The sequence below is a fragment of the Bos taurus genome, chromosome 6, assembly GCF_002263795.3.
Source record: "Bos taurus isolate L1 Dominette 01449 registration number 42190680 breed Hereford chromosome 6, ARS-UCD2.0, whole genome shotgun sequence".
Lineage (NCBI taxonomy): Eukaryota > Metazoa > Chordata > Mammalia > Artiodactyla > Bovidae > Bos > Bos taurus.
Window position 1 is genome coordinate 65,801,524 of NC_037333.1, and position 27,953 is coordinate 65,829,476.

Consider the following 27,953-nt stretch of genomic DNA (forward strand, 5'->3'; position numbering starts at 1 on the left):
AGCTTTCTGCTTTGAAATGTGGAAACTGAAAATAGCAGCTACTTAATCGGGCTTTCCAGAGAATTAAAGGTGAAAATGCATGTAAAACAGTATATAGCCTGGAACGTTAGTAAAAATTCAACAAATAAGTATTGTCATTATCATTAGCTGGTTTATTATTTCCATCCTAAGATTGTTCAGTGGAAATAAGAGATGTGCTTATCCATTAGCTAGTCAGTTAACCTATGCATTTGTTTAATACTTCAGTCTCCAGATACTGTTGAGAAGTCACTGTACTAAGTGCTGTCATAACAGAAAGTTTCAAGATCATTAAAAAGGAGAGGAAAAAAAGAGTGAGGCATATTGTTTCTAGGATGCCTCTTCATCCATCACCCAGCAGCATAGGAGAGACGCTCCTCTTGGTTAAATCATCTCTTCCCCACAAGGAAAATGCATCGAAATGCCAAGACTGGCATTAACATCTCTGATACTCTGAACAGACACTCTACTCCAACCCATGCAGTAGAGGCCAGGGTGTATTATTTTTTTCTTGAGAGTTCAGGTGCTAACAAAGAATGGCTAATACGTTTTAAAAGGATCTCCTTTCACAGATACACACAACAATAGTGCAGAAGCACAGGGCTTAAGTCACAGTCATTTGTTCTGCTTAAAATTTTTTATGCAAAGAAAGAGACTCCCTGATAGAGGGAACGTACTTTTATACAAGTGCGTTGTGGTCACAGAGCTGCTGACCCAGTAGAAAAGATGTCTTCCAGCAAACACTGTTTCGAAGTAAATTTCTACTGTGGATACTCCGCTTTCTCATTGACTTACTTGGCTGGAAATATTATTTTTTGGATGTAGTAAGCATCATGTTAAAATTGAAGCAACACATCAAGATGTTATATGTTCAAATGGAGAAAAATACTTCAGATAAAATAATATTAATGTTAAAAAATGACAAGAATATCATAAGGTATTCACATCACAAGACAAAAAATAATAACAACTATCCTCTAAAAAGTAGCCATTTGCCTCATATTATTTTCATACTGTTTCTATTCTAGAGAAGGCAAACCTCCAAACAGTTATTTGGCTGTCTTTTACCTAGCATTTGGAAGTTTACATTTAAATGGGTTTAACTTTCAGAGATTTCATTTGAGCTTTATGATATCTTTCTAAATATCTTATTAAATTTTCTATAGTTTTGTATGGGAAGTAATAACTATTACAATAGTAACAGCTACTTTTATTAAGTGATATTAATTTCAAAGCACAATTATAATTTCATTAATATTTGCACCAGTTCTAGGAGGCAATATTATACTTCCTCTTACAATGAATGAGGAAACTAGAGTGCAAAGAAGTTATATAACTTACTCAAGGACACTTTACTACAAAGCCCACGAACTTTACCAGAATAGTATCTGGTCTTGTATTGGAGGTTTACCCCACTGTCTGTGAAAGTATCATTACCTGGCTATCAGCTAGTATACGTCTGAAAGACTACAGATGAATAATTTATCATAGATATCATCTGCTCTCTTTCTAGTTTAGTTATTAAGCTATTGAGCAGTATTTTCATCAGGGATTGTTAAGACCTCACACATTATTAATCTTATCAAAGTTCATTTCATTGAAGGACATTAGCCAGCTTCTAGAATTTGTCTGTGATCAATCACTCCAAATGCTGTTCAGTGCTGATTCTTTAGTTTATTCTTTTAGCTCAGAATCCTGAATTAAACCATCCAAAACTAAGTGTAAAATGTTCCAAAAAAGGCAGTTTATACACTGTATGTCAAACCTTCAATACTCTGACAATCGAGTCTCTTTTGATTTTAGGAAAGTTTGTGAAAATAACAGAGTTTTCTATTGCTCACTTTGTAAGCATCTGTGAATGAGACATTAGCATGGTAACTGTCCTAAGATCACTGCACATATTTGTTATATTATTACTAATTTATGTTGTGTTCACTCTTGCTTCTTTAAATCCTCAACTTCCCTTTCATCTTATTTTTCTTCTTACTGGAATATAAGCAACAGGAGTCTGGTTTATACATCAGGGAATATCTTTATTTCATCTGGTTCCTTTGGGTATAGAATTCTACTTTTAAAGATAATTTTACTTGGAACTTTGGAAGTTCTTTTCCTCTGTCTCTTAAATTGTATTACTAATTATTTTAAAAGAAAACCTCATTCTTTCTATTATACTTTAGAATTTTCTCTCTGTCATTGATTCTACACTGCTTTGACTATAATGTGCCTTGGTATTAGGGTTTTTTGGTGATAATTTATTTCTTTTTAAGCACACTCACATTCTAAGATATTTTGTGTTGAATAGTTTATTAATTCTAGTAGGTTTTCAGTTATTTTATCTCAAAATATTAGTTTACCACAACTCTCTTCATTCTCTCCTTCTATAGCTTTTATCAGGCTTATGATGAAGTTTCTGAATTTATTCTATTTATGTTTCTTAATATTTGTATAATTTCTGTGCTTCTATTTTGCTCTGAATTTATTCTATTTATGTTTCTTAATATTTGTATAATTTCTGTGCTTCTATTTTGCTCTGAATTCTAGAACATTTCCTCAACTCAATTTTTTAATTCAACAGTTCAGGCCTCAGTTGTGTTCAATGCTCTTTGGCTCATTATTTGGAACTTTCATTTCAAAATCAACATATTTTTAATTTCCATTTTTTCTAATGATTCTTTTCCATAATAATCTAAACAATTTTTATTACTCCATCTATCCTTTTTCTCTTTTACCTATTTACAGTAATAATTTTATATATATATATATATATATATATATATATATACTAATTATATAAATTGAAGGCCTTTCAGACTGTAGTAGAACACATTGGCTAAAAATATGAACAGTAGACTTGGATGCTGCGTTCTAATCTTGGTTCCACAGTTTAGAATCTTTCCCCTCTTGAGTAGTTCCCTTTCAGTTTCCTCATCTATAAGAGAGTGGAAGTAATAGTATCTATCTCATATTATTGGTAGGACAAGGACACACACATACACACACATTTATATATACAATACAGTGCTTGGTACATAATTAGTGCTCACGACTAGCTGCTGTTGTGTTTATTATGGGATTGCAAAGAGGTGGACACAACTTAGTGATTGAAGAACAACAGTTGTGTTTATTATTATGGTTATGGTTACTGTTTTCCTCAAGTGTAATCTATTTATACTATTTATGCATAGTATTTGTTTTCTCTGTGTTTTTAGTTAAGTTTGAGTGTTGGCTCATCTTCCAAGGAGGAGTACTCCTTTAAGCATCCTGGGTTTGAATGACCTCACAGAAGGAAAGGCATGTGGAAGCTTCAGTCCCAGACTTAATAGAGGGGAGTGGCTATATCCAGAAAGTTATCACATTTCCCTCTGTCTTTTGGACCAGGCACAATCTGCTTCTCCTCTAAAAGCATGGAGAAGAGGCAAATTCTTCTTCCATTCATGTCTTCCATGGAACCCCCACCTTTCCTCATTCTCCTAAACTTTGGAAATGGAGGGCCATGTAAATATTTTCCTTTCCCCCAAATGCTGCTTCTAAATAATTGGATGGCTGCTCTCTTTCTATATCTGTCTATACCATCTTTTTTCAGTCCTTACAGGCATTGACATATTCCCATGAAGTTATGGGTACTTTCCAACACAACTCACATAAATCACAATTACAATGTTTCATTCTATTCTACCTTCAATCCAATGGGTTCTACATCCAAGTAGATACTACTATGGACCAGTTAACTTCTAAGTTCGTTGACCTCCACCTCAACTCATATCAAAAGCATACCAGAAAGTCTATAATTGATCTACATCCCTTGTTACTTTAATCTCTTCATCCAGTTTTCTACAAGTCCTCAATTGGAAGTTCTGCCTTAATAGTTATTCTAGTTCTTGGTCCCTTCCTGATTACTCACATCAGACTCTTATTCAGTCAGGATGCCATGATTCTCCACTAAACATTCTACCCTATCCAGAAGGCTAGTGGCCAACCTTGGTTACTCTAATAATCTACTTCCTTTGTTTCCATTCCTAGATACCAAACCAACATTGGAGGAAACCACTATTTATCATCCACTTTTTCTATAACTCTCCCACTCTACCCAAACAGGAATCCTTTTACTCATTAGTCATCTCGTAATATGTTATGTTTCCAACTAGATTATCCAGGTTACTGAGAGCAGAGACTCTATTTATACACATCTCTATCTCCTTAAGAATTGGTATATTAAAATATATAATATTGTTTTTAAATGAATAAATGAGTGGTTACATGGATGAATGAATGGTTGGATGGACAGAGGAATAACTGGATTTTCCTCCAAAACAATAAGAACTTTGATGTTCCACCTCACCTTGCTTCCACCTCACTGTGAGTCATGCACAGTAGTGGTAGAACAGCTTTTAGCCCTACACAAAAGCCATGTCAAGCCCTGCTCAACTCAGCCCTTCCTCTGATTTAGTTTGGTTCCTTTTAACAACTTTGGTTGTACTTCTGTGAACTAGATCAGACTACAGAAGCCAGTTCCAGTTCAAAGGGCCAGATAGAAGATAAGCTATACTCAGCTGAGGTTACCTTGACTTGGTTTTGCTCCTTGATCAGCAAACCTTAAGGATACGGCTTGGTATAACCATGGCTCCCAGGTGTCTCCCTTAACCATTACAATGATATAAAGCTTGGTGGCCTCAATGGTCCATGATGTAGAAGAAAACATAAGACTAGAGAATCCCAGACATGCAGGGATTTAAATATTACATCTCTTAGGCAGTGTAGTTGGAGAGCATGTTAGGACTTGAAGATCCATCCTGTTACCACAAAATAATTACTTTCCTGCATTGTAGTTACGTGTTTCACTTTTTACTTCTTCCTGAGCCATTGCTTGAGTTACAGGGCAGACAGACAGACCTGCTTTCATTCCTCTAAGCATTAAATTCATTTTCACATTTTTTTTTGGTTTATTTACATGGTGTCTAAAAGCATGTTCTGCTTATGTTCACAATGTTCTTTTCATTTTCTTTTGCCAAGGACTCATTTTCTTAATGTTTATCTCTGTGAATCTCTAATGATGACCAGTCCTTTGAACATAAAAGTTAACAAGATCCTTCTATTTTTCCACTGGGCACAATTCCTCACAAAATCATTTACACTGTAGAGCTCCTCCAGCTCTTGCAGGATAAAACGGGTTATCTTCCTTATCTTAACCCCTTTCCTTCCTAAGTAAAGTCCTAGAAGGAAGTAAGAATACTGCTTCTTGGAGAATGTTTATACCTCCATTCCACTATCGAGTAAAAGATCATGACTTCCATGAGATCAGTCATATAAAGGAATGAATTCAATTTCAGTCTCAAATCTAAAGAAAAACATTAAAACTTTTTGATAATATATGGATATATAAATGGAATCACCCACTGTTCACTCTTCTTGGTGTAAGAGACAGTGTAGTGTATTACTAAGCACTGTGATAGAATCATATTAAGCTATGTTCAAGTTTTAATTCTTATTACCTGTGAAACTTCTGAGCACAGAAACCTGCTTTCTTTTTTTTTTTTATATATATTCCTAAGTATTTTATTCTCTCCTTTGCAATGGTGAATGGAATTGTTTCCTTAATTTCTCTTTCTGTTTTCTCATTATTAGTGTATAGGAATGCAAGGGATTTCTGTGTGTTGATTTTATATCCTGCAACTTTACTATAATCATTGATTAGTTCTAGAAACCTGCTTTCTGAAAGTAAAATGTTCCTATGAAATCTCTCATAAGCCAGGAAGCAATTATCTTAGGACACATCTTGCTAATGGATGCACAAAATAAATCAAGATAGAGCACAGATATTCACACACACACAGTTAAAAGCGATGGCAGCCTGATACTGAGTGTAGTTCCCAGGAAGGGGCTTGGTGTTACCACTCTCTCTACTTAGATGTGGCTGCCTTTATAGGCTGCTGCAAAACCTTTGCTGAATGCTGTTTTACTTTTTTGCTTTTTTTGTAAAAGCAAAAATCATCTTCAAATTTCTTTTGGTTAGTGAAAATAGGAGTTGATCTTTAATGAAGTAGCATAAAATGAACTTTTAAAAAGTGGGAAATACCTGTATTCATTCTCCCAGCACTTCAGTTTTCTCATCTGAGGATGCTAATAACATCAGATCACAAGATCTTATGTTATGTATCATGTTCCTTAGAAGAAAAGCTATGACAAACCTAGATAGCATAGTAAAAAGCAGAGATATCACTTTGTCGACAAAGGTCTGTATAGTCAAAGCTGTGATTTTTCTAGTAGTCATATATGGATGTGAGAGATTGACGATAAAGAAGGCTGAGCGCTCAAAAAAAAAAAAAAAAAAAGAAGGCTGAGCGCTGAAGAATTGATGCTTTCCAACTGTGGTGATGGAGAAGACTCTTGAGAGTCCCTTGGCTAGCAAGGAGATAAAACCAGTCAATTCCAAAGGAAATTAACACTGAATATACATTGGAAGGACTGATGTGAAGCTCCAACACTTTGGTCACCTGATGTGAAGAGCCAGCTCATTGGAAAATACTCTGATGCTGGGAAAGATTGAAGGCAGGAGAAGGGGCAACAGAGCATGAGATGGTTGGATGGCATCATCAATTTAATGGACATGAGTTTGAACAAACTTCAGGAGATGGTGAATGACAGGGAAGCCTGGCATGCTCCAGTCCATGAGGTTGCAGAGAGTTGGACATGACTTAGTAACTGAAGAACAACAACAATCATATGTAAAACATCTGGCAACTAGTAAGAGTTCCATGAGTGGTAGTTATCAACCCCTCTTTTAAAAAAATGTCAAGGGATGAAAACAGTGATCAAAAATTGGCCTGCAAATCAAAGCTCTTAAAATGGCCTGGCAGAATTCCTGAGAGCTGACAGCAGCAGCTTGCTGATCTCTTTGGAACATGGTCCTTCTGTTCAGATGTCTCAGAAAGGAGTATCATGCATGAATATGCTGTACTTAACCAAGGGAAATCATCAACTGGTCATGACTGGCTTATATATAGCTTTTTACAGAAGGTCCCCAAAGTATTTAACTGAATGTCTTTCAAGTACTGCATGAATCCCTAATATTGCACCAAAGCTGAGTATATCTCTCAAAATGTCATAATAAAAAGTTATTGCTGAGCCATGAAAGGTGCTGGGATTCTTGGCCTCTGGAGGAAAGGAATTCAACCTGGGGCCAGTGATGAGGCTTGATCGCTCAGAGCTTTAGTGTAATAAAGTTTTATTAAAGTATAAAAGACAGAAAGCTTCTGACATAGACATCAGAAAGGGAGCAGAAAGAGTGCCCCCCTGCTAATCTTTAGCTGGATGTTGTATAGTTACTGCTGCTGCTACTGCTGCTAAGTCGCTTCAGTCGTGTCCGACTCTGTGCGACCCCAGAGATGGCAGCCCACCTAGCACGCTGCTAATTAGAGAAAGGAAATGTCTCAAAACTCAGAGTGGCACAAGACCCCTCACCCTCATGCATTTTGAGATAAATTGGCACAAGTTAAGTCATTCCAGGCCATAAAATGATTGACATGAATCTTTAAGAAAGGTAGGTTTCCATTTTGAGATGCATTTTGAGATAACATTGGCACAAGTTAAGTCATTCCAGGCCATAAAATAATTGACATGAATCTTGAAGAAAGGCAGGTTTCCAACCAAATATATGGTTTCATTAACACAGATTAGGAGAACAATTGTATGAGTGAAACATACTGGTTGGTCAAGTCGGTTTTGAGTCTTAAGTGGAACCAACTTGAAGACAGAGTCTAGTTCATTAACATAGCTTAAGAAAAATATTTCCATAAGAAAAATGCATTGGTTAGCTCAAGGTTTGAGAAAAGTTAAGTTCAGGTGGAACCAGATGTCCTTATGGCAACACAGACTTTTAAGAGAAATCTTTTAATTTTGTATAGAGAAGGGAAAAAAATCTGACACTTGTAGTTTGTTTTTCCTGCTGCTTAAGAGGGAGATTAAAAAAAAAAAGAAGTCTGACACTTGCAGCCTATTTCCTCCATTTGGAGATCCCTAGCTTTCCTGCCTGTTACCCTCTTAATATCATCATTAAATTCTATTCCAACAGTAGAATTTTTGACCAAAATTTCCTGCATGTACCTTCAGTTTTACAAAATCAACTAACTAACTGGTGGGAGAGTGTTTCAAAACATACATCACTAAAGTAAATCTGGGAAGTCAGTTCTGACCTCTCCTTGTAATCACTGTGCTTAGATGATGGTTCAGTGGTATGTCAGGAGGTCTTGTATCCTGAGCACACTAGTTTGCTTACTAACCATCGGAACATGGACCCCAAGTTACAGAAAGGTCCCTCTTTGTAATTTTCAATTTGGCTAAAATTAGAAAGGTTATTTGATGCAGGAAATTTGTCTGAAAACTTTTTGGTGGCCTCAAATGTACTTGAAAAAAATTCCTAACAATTCTGGGGGTCTCATGTCTAATAACAAGAAACATCAGTGAAAATGGTCACAGATAGTTTGGAGGTCTCATGAAATTATGCATATTTCTAATCAAGTTACTTCTATGAATCTTTAAAGAACCCCACTTTTCCCAAAGTGACAGTTATACACAGGCAATAACCATGGAGCTCAGAAAATTATCTATCATGTAAAAGTAATTTAAAAGTAACATCCTACTTAACAATAACATTTTAACTAAAGAAGACAATATTAACTCTTTTATATTACTTATAGCAAGTCCCCTCATTAGAGAGACACTTTTGACACGGTTGTTGATTAGCTCTTAGAGATGCTTTACCCAAACTATGAAAGCATAGTAGCTAACAACTGCATAAAATATTAGAATTCATAAAATGCTTGCCATATGCCAGACACTATAAAAAAAAACATTTATTTATTGCATTCTCACAAAATTCCTCTGAGGTGAACTAATATCCTTACTTTAAATGAGGAAATAGAACATTGTAGCTCACTCGGTAAAGAATGTGCCTGCAGTGCAGGAGACCTGGGTTCGATCCCTGGGTTGGGAAGATCCCCTGGAGAAGGAAATGGCAACCCACTCCAGTATTCTTGCCTGGAGAATCCCAGGGACAGGGGAATCTGGTGGGCTGCCGTCTATGGGGTCTCACAGAGTGGGACACGACAGTAGCAGTAAGGTCTTACTGTATAGCACAGAGAATTATTTTCACTGTCCTCTTATAAACCATAATGAAAAATAAAATTAAAATAAGAATGGATATATGTGTATAACTGAATTACTTTCCTGTATAGTAGAAATTAATACATTACAAATCAACTATACCTTAATTAAAAAAACGAAGAAGTAAAGGCTGGAGGATTATTAAATAGCTTTCAAAGGTTGTACATGTGTGCTAAGTTGCTTCAATCATTTCCAACTCTTTGCAACTTCATGGAACCTCGTGTCCCACCAGGGTCCACCGTCCATAGGATTCTACAGGCAAGAATACTAGAGTGGGTTGCCAAGCTCTCCTCCAGGGAATCTTCCCGACCCAGGGATTGAACCTGTGTCTCATGTCTCCTGCATTGGCATGCAGGTTCTTTACTACTAGAGCCACCTGGGAAGCCCTGAAATTTGCACACGTAGTAAATATTGGAAGCACTGCTACAAAGATGTAGGAACTGTGAGATTCCAGTGCTTTCAGCACTGCATTCAACCTCTATACTAAACAACTTCTCCAGTCTACAAAGCACACTTACCTGTAGGTTACACATGTTCCTCATATCAACCCAGTTTATAGATAAGAAAGTTTATGTCAATGGATGTTAGGGTCACACAGGTTGCCAGGGGTGAAGATGGACCCAAGTCCAACTTTCACTTCAAGTCACTCCAAACTATTAAGAAATTGGACTTGCCTGATACTTGGCACCCCACTCCAGTACTTTTGCCTGGAAAATCCCATGGATGGAGGAGCCTGGTAGGCTGCAGTCCATGGGGTCGCTAGAGTCGGACACGACTGAGCAACTTCACTTTCACTTTTCACTTTCCTGCATTGGAGAAGGAAATGGCAACCCACTCCAGTGTTCTTGCCTGGAGAATCCCAGGGACGGGGAAGCCTGGTGGGCTGCCATCTCTGGGGTCACACAGAGTCGGACACGACTGAAGTGACTTAGCAGCAGTAGCAGCAGGCAGTCTAGTGGTTAAGACTCTAAGCTTCCACTGCTGGGGGCTTGAGTTCCATCTCTGGTTGGGGAACTAAGATCCCACATGCCTCATGGTGTGGCCAAAACATTATTTTTTTTTAATTTAAAAAATAAAAAAAGAACACCTTTTAGAAACAAACAAGTGAAAAAACAAGTTATTAAGAAATTGAACTAACTAAATCCATAACCCGGGTGTCCTGCTTCGCAGGCAGATTCTTTGCCATCTGAGCCACCAGGGAAGCCCAACTAAATCCATACTAGGAAATAAATGCTTCTTTTTAGTGGGACGCACTGCATATACACATTAAGGATGACTGTAAATTAGGTATATCCTGAATGAATCCATCTACATGTTGTCACATATCTTGTATTCCCCTCTTGTTGGAACCACCATCATTTCTCACCTGAACATGGCTGCCACCTGACAGCTGCACTCCTTTAGAGACATAGATACCTCTGAGAAGCTGGTATAAGAAATAAACTTTGCCCTCCATGACAATAAATGTTTATACATTTTCACATATACAGGTTTGTGCACAAAGTAGCAGGGCATTTTATGGAGCTTCCCCATTGGGGGATCCTCCTTGAGGATTTCAGCCCCCCTCCATCATCTATTAGATGTACAGTAGCCATGGTGGTGGTTGAAACAGAAATCAGGTCATGTCATTTCTCTACTGAAAACCCGCCGATGACTTACCTCACTCAGAAAAGAATCCAAAATGAGACACCACAGATTCAGACTCCACAGTTTCTCATTTCCTGGTCCTTTCCTTCAATCACCTTACACCAGTCACAAAGGTCTTCTTGCTTATATACATCAAGCTGACTCCTGACTAGCACCCTGGCTCTTAGCATTCCTTTTGCCTTGAAGGCTCTTTCTCCAGAAGTCCACAAAACTGATCCTTCGTCCAGATCCCCTGGTTTCATCTGATTACAGAGGTCCTCTAATCACTCTCTCTCCCTTTGTCTTGATTTTTTTTTCTGTACTAGCAATTACAACCATTTTTCAAATCATATCCTTGTTTCATATTCTGATCTTTTTCTCTGTACACTAAATGATTTGTACCCTGAGTACCCAAACTTTGCTTACTGCTATAATCCCAGTGACTAGATCATGGTTGGTATATGCTGAGTATTTGTTGGATGAATCATGAGGTACATAAGCAACTTAATAAAAATATGACACAAAATATAAATATAAATGAGCATCTTCACAACCAAGCTAGCCACATTTTTTAAAAAGACACTGTTATGTATTTATCTTCAAAACTAGTTCAGAATTGGTTCACAGACCATTCAATGAGGTTGATTTCGTAACTTTATAGTCACCTTTAGAGTTCTTAAAAAGTGTAAGATGGTATTTTTTTTTAGATTGATAACCCATTCAACTCACCAGCTGTGTGTCTGGTTGATTTTTCACCTGAAATCTAATTGACCTTCTAAAAAGAATATTGTATTTTGCGTACCCGGTTAAATGACACTGTGCTTGTTGGACTGTGATCAATAGTTTCCTCTGAAAATTCATATATATATAAAAATATTGTTACTCTTCAAGTTTGCTGTTTGTCAGAAATTCAATATACTTTAGAAGGAAAATCAAGAAATCATTCCCTCTGTTCCCTCTGCTATGATGTGTGACATTGAAGACTTATCCAAGAGTCTTTAAAAAGTATAAAGTATACTATTGAGCCAAGGTAGACTTCATCAAATAATAAAATTTCATCAATTAAACATGTTTAAAATCAGTGATCATACAGAAATAAAATATGCAAACTTCCTTTGTGCTGAGATCAGTAACTTTCTCACTTACTTAAATTCAACCCGCTTTGTGTTTAGGGGTTACAATGTGTTGATCTATATCAGGGAAATACCCTATGTAGTTAATCTCTGGTTATCCATCCAACAAACTTATGGAGAATCAATGGTGTGCCAGCAGCATTACCAGTTGCTAGATATATGAAGCTGAGTGATACACATATTTTAGAGAGAAAGAGAATCTAAAGATGAAATAACTGCAGTGCACTGTCAAAATATCCTGGAAACGGAAATGTACAAAATGGAATAGGACCACAAACAAGCAGGAGCCCGAGTCTTCCAAAGGAAATGAAGAGCATAGAGGCTTTTAAAGAAAGTAAAATTTGAGCTTAATTTTGAAGGATGCTGAAAAGCCTCCCCAAAAAGAAGAGGTCAAAGGAAGGAAACAGCTATCCAGGCAATGGGCGTGCTTAGAAAATCTTGGAGGAAGTGGAGAATACATTGAATGGGTGAAGTGCAGGAGTCAAGCCTACAAGGAGAAGTGCTGTCCTTATACAAAGTGTTATGGCCATGATGAGCAATCCAAGTTGAAGAAATAGTCTAATGACTGTTTCTGAATCATTTTTGAACAAAGTGCTTTCTGGGAGCAACATGGACGCTGCAGTATAGGAAGGGTAAGGCTTTGTTGGAGTTTTAGTAGTCATTACATTTTGAAATAGGAGTTTTGTTAGGAGCTACACATTTTTATCCACAGACTCAAAAAGGTCTGCCTCTTGTAAAACATTAGATGATGAGCTCCTCGTGGTAGAGTACCTAGTCTTATTCATCTTTTTTTCCCCAGAACCTGGCAGACAGGAACCACAGATGCTCAGTAAATAATTTTCAGTTGAATCAGACTATGTTCTGTTAATGCAGCGAGCTTTCAGGCTCTGTTGCATAACACACTCTAATGCAAAGGTGGAGACATCCATAAGCCTTTCACTGGTGTCCAATGGCCTGTCTTTGGTAAGAAGGTCTCTGCTGGCACTCATGATCCAAGACAGCTGCACTGGAAAATGTAAGAAAGCACTTCAGTCCACCTCGCTCTGCTCTCCCTTCTTCATAGGATAAAGCCAGAACAAATGTTTCAACCAGAAAAAAACTTTGATTTCCTATTCGAACTGAATTCCTTAATCTTCTCCATTTATTATGTTCAAGGAATAAAATAGCATGGATATACCTGACAAAATTTCTCCAGAAAAGCAGCTGGAGTCATCATTGGGAAAATTTAGTTAAAAAAATAATTGTATGTGTCATATGGCACTTCTTCCAGCAGCTTACTGCAGCTCAACAACTGCAGTATTAATTACTGCCCACCCATTCTTGGCTAACCTTGTTCAACTCTATTTAAATTAGTTAAATTGATAGTTAATTTTTAATTGATTTAGCAAATAAGAGACATTTAACTATCATGTATTGTGCACATGCTGTAAACCAACATACATTATGTGTTAATAGTTTTATGCATGTTATCTTATTTAATCTTTCCAGCAGACTTGATCATTGTCAATGCCCACACATATTCCCCTGTGTGTGCTTTTGAAAGCCATCACAACCATTTTCAAAAGGTTTTGAATCTTTTAACTTTAAAGCATAGTGAATATATTCTCTTGAGAACAAAAGAGAAAGGATACGAAACTATAATTTAGAAAGGTTAAGGTGTATAAGGCCACCTAGGTGATAAGAAGTGGGACTAGGATTTAAACCCCAGCCAGTCTGACTCCCAATCCCCTTGGTTCTCAAAACTTACCTTCTTTCTCAGTTTTATTGAGAAATGACTGACACACAATGTTATATTAGTTTGCAGTTGTCGTTTTTGTTCAGCCGCAAAGTTGTGTCCAACTCTTTGCAAGCCCATGGACTGCAGCACGCCAGGCTTCCTTTTCCTTCACTTTCTCCTGCAGTTTGCTCAAACTCAAGTCCTTTGAGTCAGTGATGCCATCCAAGCATCTCATCCTCTGTCGCCCCCTTCTCCTCCTGTTTTTAGTCTTTCCCAACATCCGGGTCTTTTCCAATAAGTTGGCGCTTCACATCAGGTGATCTAAGTATTGGAGCTTTAGCTTCAGTATCAGTCCTTCCAATCAGTATTCAGGGTTGATTTCCTTTAGGATCGTGTGGTTGATCTCCTTGCTGTCCAAAAGACTCTCAAGAATCTTCTCTAGCAACACAGTTTGAAAGCGTCAATTCTTCAGTTGCTAAGCCTTCTTTTTGGTCCACCTCTCACATCCATACATGACTACTGGAAAAATCATAGCTTTGACTATGTCAAAGCTTTGTCAGCAAAGTGATGTCTCTGCTTTTTAATAGGCTATCTAGGTTTGTCATAGCTTTTCTTGCAGTGAGCAAGCATCTTATACATGATGATGTGATATTTGAATACATTGTAAAATAATTACCACAATTACTTTACATCCATCAGCTCATAAATGTTTCAATTTTTTTTCTTGTGATGAGAATTTTTAACATATACTCTTCTAGCAAGCTTCAAGTATACAATATAGTGTCATTAACTATAGTAACAATGCAGTACATAATATCATTAGGACTTATTTTATAATTGGAAGTTTATACCTTTGACCACCTTCAGCCCCACCAAGAACCCTGGCCTCTGGCAACCTCCAATATATTCTGTTTCTATGAGTTTGGTTTTTGTGCATTTGAATAACCTCAGGATCTTATGAAAATACACATTTTGACTTAGGAGTCAAATGAGCCTAAGAGCCTAAGAGCCTATGAGCCTAAGGTGAGGCCAGAGATTCTGGAGACCATATCTTGGTTATAAATACTAAACCACTATGGTTCTAAACTATACTGGACTTGAGCATAGAAAATTCAGCTTGTGCTAATGCCTGTAATAGATATTTGATTGTTAGCTCTGCAAGTTCTGAATTTATATAGGTCTAATTTATACATGCAGGTTTTCCTTGTCCTGGCGTTGTATATTTTATTCCCTGAATTTTCAGATTTTTAAAACAAAATTCAGGTTTTTTTGAAGCATTAAACTCTCAGCAAAATATGATCCACTTAATGTTCTTCTACTCTCCTGGAAAGAAAGTGTTTGCATAGAAGACAATTGGAGAATTAAAGAAAAGATGATCAGATAAGCAATTTCACTGTTGGGTATATAGTCAAAGAAAACGAAAACACGAATTCCAAAGAATACATGAACCCCAATGTTCATAGCAGCATTATTTACAATTGCCAAGATATGGAAGCAACTTAACTGTCCTTCAACAGATGAATGGATAAAGAAAATATGGTGCACATATACAATAAAACATTATACACATATATACATAAAATGCAATATTACTCACCCATAAAAAGGGATGAAATTCTGCTATTTGCAGCAATGTGGGTGGTCCTAGGGATTAAGCACTATGTTTAGTGAAATAAGTCAGACAGAAAAACAAATGCTCTGTTACCACTCAGTGTTAGTTGCTTCTGATTTAAAGAAAAGAGTCATTGACTAATTCATTAATTTAATAAGTGAATATTAATTCATTTAATTTTTATAGAAATCCTATGCTGTGAGTATTGGAGAAGGCAATGGCAACCCACTCCAGTACTCTTGCCTGGAAAATCCCGTGGACAGAGGAGCCTGATAGGCTGCAGTCCATGGGGTCGAGAAGAGTCAGACACAAGTGAGTGACTTCACTTCCACTTTCATGCATTGGAGAAGGAAATGGCAACCCACTCCAGTGTTCTTGCCTGGAGAATCCCAGGGACGGGGGAGCCTGGTGGGTTGCCGTCTATGGGGTCGCACAGAGTTGGACACGACTGAAGCAACTTAGCAGCAGCAGCAGCATGCTGTGAGTATTAGTTTTATTTCTGTTTTACAGATAAGAAAAATGAGAGTAAAGACAGTTAAATAGCTTCCAGTTTACATGGCTAAGCAAAGAAGCTAGAAAGTCAAAAGGAGATGCTAAGGCTTCAGAGCCCACATGACTAACCATGTATGGAGGAAGTTTGTAATCCACATGGTACCAGCATGGCATAAAGAAAAACGAACTTTTTATGCAATATGTGATGTTATCCTATTTTACAAATGAATGAATTAGGACTCAAAGTCAAGTTCCATACAGTCTGTTAGCACTGACAATTATTCTCTCAAAGGTTCAGTTTCCTCATTTGTAAAATGAGTTAATCTCAAATAACTCCTAGAGTTTGGAAGGAGAATTAAAAGAAAGCATATATATATATAAGGTGTTTACCAAGTAATAGATTCTCTAAATATGGCCTTATATTGAAGGTGTTATCTGAGTGTCTCCCCAGGAATGTCTTCCTCAAGGACCTGGGAGCCATCCCTTTGAAATTGTAATCATCCAAGAAAGAAAGAATCTGCCTGCAATGTGGGAGACCTGGGTTCCATCCCTGGGTTGGGAAGATCCCTAGAGAAGGGAAAGGCTACCCACTCCAGTGTTCTGGCCTGGAGAATTCCATGGACTGTGCAGTCCGTGGGGTTGCAAAGAGTCGGACACAATTGAGCGACTTTCACTTCACTTCACTTCACTTCACTTCACTTCAAGAAAGATAGGAGCCCTATCTCCCAGTCTGTGTGGGAGGGTGAGAGCTTACATAACTTCCATAGGTGTCAATTAGGAAACACCGATAGCTTAAACACCTCAGACAACCCCACCAAAAAGGTCCTCTCATACTCTTCCACTGATTCACCTGGTCATTTAAAAACTCTCCCACCTTTTCTTTCAGTGGAGTAATAGTCAATCTCTCTCCCCATTGCAAAAGTATTGAATAAAGTCCTCCTTGCCTGTTTAAAATCAACCAACCAACCTAAGTGATTTTCATGATGAAATAGTCAACATTGAAAGCATTTAGACTATATCAATATAATAGTTTGTACAAAGGGGCAACTGCATATATATATGTGTGTGTGTGTGTGTGTGTGTATTTGTATAGTTAATTTAAATTAAACTATTTACTTATTCCACATTTTTTTCATTAGAGAGTCAGGATTTTCATCATTTGACCATGATAAGGCAAGATTATGCTAAATGTGATTGGTATCTTAGTGCCATTTTTATGACCAAGAAAAAGTCAGCAGCTCCTTTTTATCAGCTAAATTCCATGTAAAAAGGCATTATTTCACTTACAATATTCAGGAATGAGATACAACAGATGATTATTTTGAAAATGACAGCATTAAACTGCACTCATATTCTCTTAAATTTTCACTAGTTTCATTAACTACAAAATGATTTCTTCTTTGACTCTGGCACTCTCATCTCAAGCTCATTAATGTACCTCTTTTATTTCTTGTAAAACTCATGTCAAACTGATTAAACCAGGACATAAGTTCAACAATGCAGAATAGAATTGACATCATTTTATCAGATGGCCTCCTTGCCTGCAATGAGAAAAGAGCCTGAGCCATATATTCCAAATTTGGGATGTGTTTCATTAGCCAGCCTTAGGACCACACAATAATATGCATATTCTTTTAAACACACCTACACTTTTTTCATTGGCTAAACTCTATTTAGAATAAGTAGTTGTGCTAGTCTCTTTGTTTTGCCTTTCCCATCTGCCATTTCTGTCATTAAAAATGAGTGAAAATAGATAAAGCTATCATTTGTATTTATTGTATCTCTTCTCCTCATTCCAGTAATGTTGTACTAAACTTCTAATTTTCCTTTGGCTTGTTTTATTTTAATAATACACTGAGAATTCTAAGTTCTTATGGAAAATACTACTTTTCCCATAATGAGTCACCAGGTAGGTGTTATTCAAACAAGCACATCAATGTACAAAATTTACCATATAGAAGTATTTTCTTAAACACTTAATAAAAGATTTTATTGAAGATTTACTCCAAGAGGGCCTTTCCAAGAGTCTCTGTAGAACTTAATAAATATACTCCAAAGAGAGAGGATTTGGTGGAAGAGAGAACTTGACCTGTGATTCTTTAATATGTGATATACTTAGCATCTCAAGGATATAGAGACCTTTGAAAAGCCACAGACACAGACTAAGAAGAGGCTTGAGACTAAGCTAGGCTTTAGGAGCCCCAAAGTTGTACAACTTGATACATAACGCTAGGCTCTTTCTAGGGTGTTCGAAAGGGTCCAAAGAAAGTGAGCGACCTTAAGTGGCAGTTTCCTTAGTTTCACTGAGAACCTGTCTCTTGATTCTTTACCATCTAAGCCACGAGGGAAGTCCAAGGTGGGCAAAAGTGGGTGGTAATTATGCCTCACCTACATAAATTAATATCCCAAATTATGATTCCTCATTTTTAAATATTCCCATCACTTACTGCTTTAAATTGTCTAAATGTTGGCAAAAATTAAAATTTTGGATCCTAATATTTAGATTCCAATATTCTATATCAAAGATCTCTATACACTTGAGATGCTAAGGGACTATTTTCATAGAATTCTATATTCACTAGGGCTCAAGCCTCCAAATGTAACACAAAGATTCCATATATTTTGCATGTATGCACTTATTTATGCGTACATACCAAAGTGCAAGCATTAAACACTTAGTAGGTTCAAGACATTGTCAAAGACTTTACCAAATTATTTCATCTAATTTTGTCAGTAATAGATGAGGAAACATGATTTTTTAAATTTTATTGTTGAGAAATTAAGACAAACAATTTAGATAATTTGCTTGTGGTCACCAGTGATTCAATGGCAAACTCTATCTAATGTCAAAGTCTATTGTCATGCCTTCTCTGGCCCAAAAGGCAATAATGTTTCTGTAGTACAGAGTGAATAATGAAAGTAAAAGCAGACATTGATAGACATATTAATTGTGTGGAAAGCTCAAGACGTGTAATAGTAGTGAGTGTTTTAAGACTTTCAGAATAAAATTGATTTCATTCACAGCTGTTTAGGGCTTCCCTGGTAGCTCAGCTGGTAAAAAAAATCCGCCTACGATGCAGAAGACCTGGGTTCAATTCCCGGGTTGGGAAGATCCCCTGGAGAAGGAAAAGGCTACCCACTCCAGTATTCTGGCTGGCCTGAAGAATTCCATTGACTGTATAGTCCATTCAGTCTCAAAGAATCAGACACAACTGAGCAACTTTCACTTTCACCAAATAACAAATCCTAAGAGATTCCCCACCTCACCTCAAACTGGGATGTAACCTTGGAAAGCAAAGGACTATGGATTTAAATAATTGGGATGATAAACTATCAAATATTCATTCCCTAAGAGGTAATTCTTAGGTTAAAAGTAGATGTTTTGTCAGAGTGAACAACTCCTAAGTGAAGTTTAAGTGAATTCTCATAATCTGAGTTGTAAGGTCAGCTTCTTTGGCAATTTATTTTCAAAGACTTTCAGAAGTGTGCAGAGTCTATCTAGACCCAAGTACTTGGGGCTGGGTCTTCACAGGCTTGTACACTAATCACCATGTCCACGGCAGAAGCACCCAGAACTAGTACTGGTTAGATCCAGCCTAGAATCTTGCAGGCTGACACAGGAACGGAGCAGGTGGAGCGTGGAGGGCTCTGTGCATATGCAAACAAGAAAGCGAAATGGGCACAAAAGAAGTAGTGGAGATCTCCTTTCTCTCCCAGGATAGACCCAGATATTCCCCCAAACCTCTTGGGATTCTAGCTTAGCAGAGAAAAGAGGTATCTTGGGGAGAAAAGGTGTGTGTATAGGGACTAGAACAAAGTTCAGATATGTTATTAGAGTTCTAGGAAAATATATGTCCAAATGAGTAAAAACTGAATATTATTATTAAACATTTTTATCAGAATGCTATTATTTAAATAAAAATTTAAGTACTTTAAAAAATTTAAGTACTTATTAGATTATTGTACAGTCACAATAAATATACTCTCAGTATTATTTCTGTACTTGGTACATAGATTTTACATAAAGCTCATTGTAGAACATTTCTTTGTTTCTTTGTTTTCACTCCCACGGGAAGTCCTTGAGGGCAGTGTTCACAACTCCTTATTTATAGCGCTTATGTCCTTCACCTGTAAATTTTCAGTATGTTCTTAATGAGTTACAGGCAAGAAACAGGCACAGTGATATCTAAGCATATTTATATTTATTGATATTTATTCAGGGTGGTAAATTAGAACTTGTTAGAACAAAGCTTATGACTCTTGGCCTGGGGTTAGAAGAGTCAGATTATTAGAAGATGACCTGTGAAAAGAGCTGGCTGTCCTCTGGAGGTGGCCAGATGTCACTAAGAAGAGCTAACATTATCTGCAAAAAGTGAAAGTCACTCAGTCATCTCCAACTCTTTGCGACCCCATGGACTATACAGTCCATGAAATTCTCCAAGCCAGAATATTGGAGGGGGTAGTCTTTCCCTTCTCCAGGGGATCCTCCCAACCCAGGGATCGAACCCATGTCTCCTGCATTGTAGGTAGATTCCTGCATTGTAGGTAGATTCTTTACCAGCTGAGCCACAAAGGGAAGCCCAAGAATATTGGAGTAGGTAGCCTATCCCTTCTCCAGCGGATCTTCCCGACCCAGGAATCAAACAGGGGTCTCCTGCATTGTAGGCAGAACCTTTACCAACTGAGCTATCAGGGAAGTCTGAGGCAACCAGCATCATGAAATGTGAAAACATATGTACTGTCTTCTACGCAGTTTGTTTTGCTGCAAAACCTACGACTTTCTGTATTCATGCTTCTTCCATAGTTGGTTTTGCATCATTTGAGTGTATGTGTTCATTGGATTTTATTCTTCCTGAATTACTCCACAGGCTCTGATCCCTTCCACTCTGCCCCCAATTCATTGATGGCAATGTGGCACAATAAATATGCCCCATCTGCTGGCCAATTTTTGTTGACCTAACCGAGAGGCTCATTAGATCTGTTGATGGTCCTTAATATTCACAATTTAATCCATTGAAGGCAAATCATGCTAAATTGTTCATTTTCCCAGGCTGAATCAATAGGGCTGCTGCCATATTACAGGCTCTAGGCTCATAACTCTATCACAGTGCTTTCCAAGTCATATTATTGATACCATATGTCTGAATATAAAAGCTATGATTTCCCCACTAAAATATAAGCTTTTGTGAGGTAAGAGATCATGTCCTGTTTACCTTATTATTCCTAAGCACTAGCCTAATGCCTGGAGAAGGAAATGGCAACCTACTCCAGTGTTCTTGCCTGGAGAATCCCAGGGACGGGAAGCCTGGTGGGCTGCCGTCTATGGGGTCGTACAGAGTTGGACACGACTGAAGTGACTTAGCAGCAGCAGCAGCTAGTGTCGGAGAAGGCAATGGCACCCCACTCCAGTTACTCTTGCCTGGAGGATCCCATGGATGGAGGAGCCTTGGTGGGCTGCAGTCCATGGGGTCGCTGAGGGTTGGACATGACTGAGTGATTTCACTTTCACTTTTCACTTTCATGCATTGGAGAAGGAAATGGCAACCCACTCCAGTGTTCTTGCCTGGAGAATCCCAGGGACGGGGGAGCCTGGTGGGCTGCCGTCTCTGGGGTCACACAGAGTCGGACATGACTGAAGTGACTTAGCAGCCAAATGACTAGCCCATAATATGTATTATGTGTTTGTAGAGAAAATTTAATATCTTACTATTTTGTCCATTTTGTGCATGCATTCATGATAAGTCATTTCAGTCATGTCCAACTTTCCAACCATTTGGACTGTAGCCTGCCAAGCTTCTCTGTCTATGGGATTCTCTTTGCAAGAATACTGTAGTGGGTTGCCATGCCCTCCTCCAGGGGATCTTCCTGACTCAGGGATTGAACCCTCATCTCTTAATGTCTCCTGCATTGGCAAGTGGTTTCTTTACCACTAACACCACCTGGGAAGCCCTTACATGGTGTAATTCAATACAAAAGCCTCCTATAATCTTATGAATGATTTTATTTGTGAAAGAATTTGTGATATTTTTCTCATTCTGGGTATGTCACTCAGTGTGCCTGTCGTACCCTCAAGCCTTAATTTTGTATAGCATATATTTTCCAATATAAAATGTCACCATTAATAAATTTTAATCACAGCACACCTCAATTCTGCTTTATTCCCCCTTCCCAACCTCCTATTCACATAAATCTGAATATCTGAGAAGACATAGAGAGATGTTATCTTGAGATCAGAAATATTGCCTGGACAAGAGGGCAGGATAAAGGATATAAAAATCCCTGTCTTTGTGTCAGTTCAGTTCAGTCCCTCAGTCGCGTCTGACTCTTTGTGACCCCATGAATCACAGCATGCCAGGCCTCCCTGTCCATCACCAACTCCCGGAGTTCACCCAGACTCATGTCCATCGAGTCAGTGATGCCATTCAGCCATCTTATCCTCTGTTGTCCCCTTCTCCTTCTGCCCCCAATCCCTCCCAGCATCAGGGTCTTTTTCAATGAGTCAACTTTTCACGTGAGATGGCCAAAGTATTGGAGTTTCAACTTCAGCATCAGTCCTTCCAAAGAACACCCAAGACTGATTGCCTTTAGAATGGACTGGTTGGATCTCCTTGCAGTCCAAGGGACTCTCAGGAGTCTTCTCCAACACCACAGTTCAAAAGCATCAATTCTTCGGTACTCAGCCTTCTTCACAGTCCAACTCTCACATCCATACATGACCACTGGAAAAACCATAGCTTTGACTAGATGAACCTTTGTTGGCAAAGTAATGTCTCTGCTTTTGAATATACTATCTAGGTTGGTCATAACTTTCCTTCCAAGGAGTAAGCATCTTTTAATTTCATGGCTGCAATCACCATCTGCAGTGATTTTGGAGCCCAGAAAAATAAAGTCTGACACTGTTTCCACTGTTTCCCCATCACTTCCCATGAAGTGATGGGACCAGACGCCATGATCTTCGTTTTCTGAATGTTGAGCTTTAAGCCAACTTTTTCACTCTCCACTTTCACTTTCAAGAGGCTTTTTAGTTTCTCTTCACTTTCTGCCATAAGGGTGGTGTCATATGCATATCTGAGGTTATTGATATTTCTCCCAGCAATCTTGATTCCAGCTTGTGCTTCTTCCAGCCCAACGTTTCTCATGATGTACTCTGCATGTAAGTTAAATAAGCAGGGTGACAATATACAGCCTTGACGTACTCCTTTTCCTATTTGGAACCAGTCTGTTGTTCCATGTCCAGTTCTAACTGTTGCTTCCTGACCTGCATATAGGTTTCTCAAGAGGAAGGTCAGGCGCTCTGGTATTCCCATCTCTTTCAGAACTTTCCACAGTTTATTGTGATCCACACAGTCAAAGGCTTTGTGTCACTTATATTCTATTGGAAATATTATGTATTAAACTAAATAATAAAGCAAAAATACTTTGTATAATACATAGGAGTAAATGCTCAGGAGAAACATAAAGAAAGGGAACTTGATGATAGCTAGAAGCATGTTTATTTGCAAATGGCAACATCCTGATTCTGAAGGAAAAACTGATGATGGAGGAAAAATAAGGGAGTAATGTCTTCACTGTAGATGAGGAGGGCTGGGATCCACTGCTCAAGTCTTAGGTAGCTGACATATACAGATCATCTGCAGTTAGGAGGTGAGATAAAGTCCATGAAACAGAAGCAGATCAGAAGGATATGTGGTCTGAGAGTGTGCAAGTTCTCTTCTGATGGCTTCTAGTTACCAGGTGAATAGGTAGGTACATCATCAATTGAGAGAAAGAATTGGAGGTGAACTTTCAATGTTGAGAGAATGAAGCAGAAAAAAATTTGAATCATCCAGAAAAAAATGGAAAGTACTTAGACTAGATAAAGAGAGGAGGATTGGTTAGGCGGTATAATTAGGCCCATTCTGTCATCATGAATTTCAAAGGAGATTGATCAACTTGGTTGTTGTTTTTCTTTATCCATTTTTTTGCTGCACAGAATGCATGGAGTTAGCAGATAGAAAGCTTTAACCAAAGTTCTACTTGAACCAATGCAATTCAACAAAGGGAGACATTGGGAAGAGAGTTTGAGATGTATGTAAAGGAATGATTATAATGACTGAGCTTAAAAATTAAGCTGAGCAGAGAGGAAAATGAAGATGTGGGGGAAAAAAACATACTGAAAAGGATCAGGATATTGTTGTCCTTCCCAGGTGGCGCAGTGGTAAAGAATCTGCCTACCAGTGCAGAAGATGCAAGAGATGCAGGTTTGATTCCTCGATTTGGAAGATCCTCTGGAGAAGGAAATGGCAACCCACTCCAGTATTTCTGCCTGGAAAATTTCATGGACAGTGGAGCCTGGCCAGCTACAGTCCATGAGTCTCAAAGAGTCAGACACGACTGAGCTTGTACATCATATCACATCAAGTGGATGGTGGATATTTAAAGAAGATGGAATTTGAGTCTTAGAAAGGGTTTAATCCAAAATGGCAGGGTTTTTTTTTTGGGGGGGGGGTGTTGTTTTTGTTTTTAGTAAAGGCATTCAACACTCCACAGCAAAATGGCTTGTATTTGACTCACTTTATTTACAATTATTACAGCCAAAAACCAAAACAAAGCTTTATATCCGTAGACTTTGTGTTGCGGGAATGACTGCTGGATGAATACCATTAATAACAGAAGCGTCACCCCTGAATTCAGAAGCTATTTCCAAACAATTGGATGCCCAGAGCTTTACACAATGCCAGGAAGTAGTTATCCAATGAATATGTGCTATTTTAATAAAAGTATGTATGATGTACCAAAAGTCTCAACTTTAGCTAAATTTATCTCATGTTAACCACATCTTTAGAAAGTCATTGCTAGTACATTAATTTAACATAAAGAATTTGCATAATGCAATGCACATACTTAATCTCCCTGTTACTTGCATTTCAAGCGCTAGGCTGGTTAATAATGTATTAGTCAGCTAGTGTAGTCATTAGTTTTGTCATTTAAAATCATGTCTATTATTAGACATACTACATTTCAACAAATATAAATCACTGATATTTAATTAGAGAAATGTTTGTCTTACACTGAATAAAGTTGATAGGTAATCATTCTTCATAAAATACATCTGAAATCACCTGCTGTAAATCATACAATGTCTTTTAAGTATGTTAAGTCTTATGAAAATGAAATTATGCAAATTTTGGAAGGATTATAAAATACTGAATAATAAAGGAGACCATCTCATACAGCCTATTATCTTGTATTTTTGAGTTGAATTTATCAAACAGCCAATAGAAAAAAAATTTTTAAGTCATTAAAGTTTAAGGAGAAACTCCATCTGCAAGAAATTTAAAATTAAATCTGCTTTTGGACACTCACTGCTTTTGCATAGCAAAGATAACAACTGCTTATTTGGATTGACTGTCTCACCAGATTGAAAAATTGACACTTTTTAACATAGAGCCACTGAAATGCCATTTATTCTTCTGTATTCTTTCCTATAGACCAGAATTATGAGGAAAATAATAGAGAACACACTCCTCGCAATGGTTACCTCTTAGGAAGAGACAGTGGAGTCAACAGGTGGCTTCAGTCAAATTGGAAATTTGCTGTTTCTTAAGCTGGGTTGTGGGTATAAATGTTTTATTATTATACTAATATAAATGTATAAATAATAAATAAAGTATGGTTTGTTATAAATATTTTAAAATATATGAACTATTTCATAATTTAAAATTGTAAAAACAAAAATAACGTAGCTAAAACCCTAGACATAATAGATCAAAGAAGAAAAATTCTAACCAAAAATAGCATATGTACTTGTTTTTGGTGGCCTATAATAGTGCCCCTTCTGTCCTGCCTGTTTCAATCTTTTGGAAGAGTATAAGCACCTTCTGCCTCATCCTATTTTAGACTAACTGGCATAGAAGAGTATCCTTATAGCCTTGAAGGAATTGACATGGGTCCTCCCATCCTAATCTAACATTTAATGCCTTCATTCCATTAAGGTTGCTCTTTCTCTAGTCTCTGTACTCTCAACACCTTGGGTTCAAAATAGGTGGTAGAGATCATGACTCAACCTTCATCCATTTAATAAATATTTATTGAAAATCTCTCTTTTTTTTTACTTTACAATATTGTATTGGTTTTGCCATACATCAACATGAATCCACCACAGGTATACATGTGTTCCCCATCCTGAACCCCTCTCTCACCTCCCTCCCCGTACCATCCCTCTGGGTCATCCCAGCGCACCAGCCTCAAGCTTCCTGTATCCTGCATTGAACCTGGACTGGCGATTCATTTCACATATGATATTATACATGTTTCAATGCCATTCTCCCAAATCATCCCCCCCTCAAAGAGTCCAAAAGACTGTTCTATACATCAGTGTCTCTTTTGCTGTCTCGTATACAGGGTTATTATTACCATCTTTTTAAGTTCCATATATATGCATTAGTATACTGTATTGGTATTTTTCTTTCTGGCTTACTTCACTCTGTATAATAGGCTCCAGTTTCATCCACCTCATTAGAACTGATTCAAATGTATTCTTTTTAATGGCTGAGTAATACTCCATTGTGTATATGTACCTCAGCTTTCTTATCCATTCATCTGCTGATGGACATCTAGGTTGCTTCCATGAAAATTGCATATGGATAAGTAAGCACAAGTTTTGAGATCCTTTCCATCCTATGTGGATAACCCACTTTGGGTTTAATGACTGTATAAACTGTTTTAGCAGCCAACTGATTCCAGCAGAAAAACGGGACAACTGGAATACATTCTGAGAACAGAGCTAGTGACAGAAAAAACAAGCACATAATCGACAAACTGTGTCAAACAGGTCATTTCCTTTGGGTGAGGCAAGCACTTAATTTCCAAGGAGTGGTCTGCACAGCCTTCTCAACCAGTGTGAATAAAACACTTTCTCAGTAATGGAAACATCCTATCTTAGAACTCTCCCAGGAACTCTCAGTGTTAGATCAACACTTGTTCTTTTGAACTGACCACCTCTTTACAAAAAAGAGAGGCAGACAATGGCTGACTGGTGGGGTGTCCGTCCATGTGAGTAGGACAAGCCATGGTGTCCATTAGCACCAGCGTCCAGGGCCCAAAGGACAGTTACTCCCCTCATTCTCTCCCTAACAGGACACATGTCATTGGTCTATGAAGTGGGCACACACAAAGCTTGGAACAGAAAAGAAATGAGACCTCTGCTCATGTGGATACCCTATCTAGGCAGATTTTCCTAGAAAAAAACATCCTGGCCCTGTAAGTATGTCATCCATAGGCACTCCTTGGCCTAAGATTATGTCATTTCCAAAAATAAACAATCCCAAACACTCCTAACTATGGATAAATTATTTTCTCTGCCTCTCCACTCCAAGTCATTTAATGAGCTTCAAAATCTACCCCCTGTCCTGCCCTCTCACTACAGGAAGCAATTTGTGTGTTTCTCCTTTTTAAGGAGTTGTTCCATCTATAAAGTCATGGTAATCTTCACATCTGTTGGGCAAATGCCACTAAGTGCCTCTCCCTAAACCTGATCAGGGATGTCTATCATTTTTATTATTTCAGTCCGTAGCTGAGTTCTCCAACCCCAAATCCATTTCTTTGCTGAATACCAAGACATGTACAATGATGATGGGGTGGTGCAGGAAGATGAGGAGGAATTTCTGAAGCAAGTGAAGAGAGAGAGAGGTAAAGAAATGGGAATGTCTGTTCCCGCTGTTACAACCATCATTCCTTCCCTTCAGTGGCTGTGTTAATACAGAGGTGCCCTGGTTGCTGGTGGCAACCCTTCTTTATGCCACAGTGATGGCATGCAGCGTTATCTTCCCTCCGCAGTCCCTTGGGCACAACACCAGATTGTCATACATATTGATTTTTCTCTCATCCTGTGGAGACATCACAGCTGCCCCCTCAGAGCGTAGGTTGGAGGCGAAACCTCATTCCCCAGCAGGACAAATGCATGCTCACAGCCCTGCTTTTGGAACATCTCCATGGTGCTCTGAGTCTTTTCCATTTGCTTCTTCTGGGGTTCAGAAAATGAAAGCAAAGACCTCAGAGGACCTTAGACAGGTCTGAAGCATAAACTAAAACAGCTGGGTTGAAACCAGCTCACTCATGCATCACTTTGGACTCTCCTCTTGAAACTATGGCTGTGGAAGACACTGAGAAAGAGAAAATGGAGTGTGGCCTTGAGATTCAAAGGAAGTGGTTGCAT

The 27,953-nt window shown here is 38.0% G+C and overlaps 1 protein-coding gene across 1 annotated transcript in view; it reads left to right on the forward strand.

Moving 5' to 3' along the window:
• Positions 1-27,953, forward strand: part of GABRB1 (gamma-aminobutyric acid type A receptor subunit beta1) — a 453,062-nt gene that overhangs the window by 189,887 nt on the left and 235,222 nt on the right. The window lies entirely within an intron of this gene.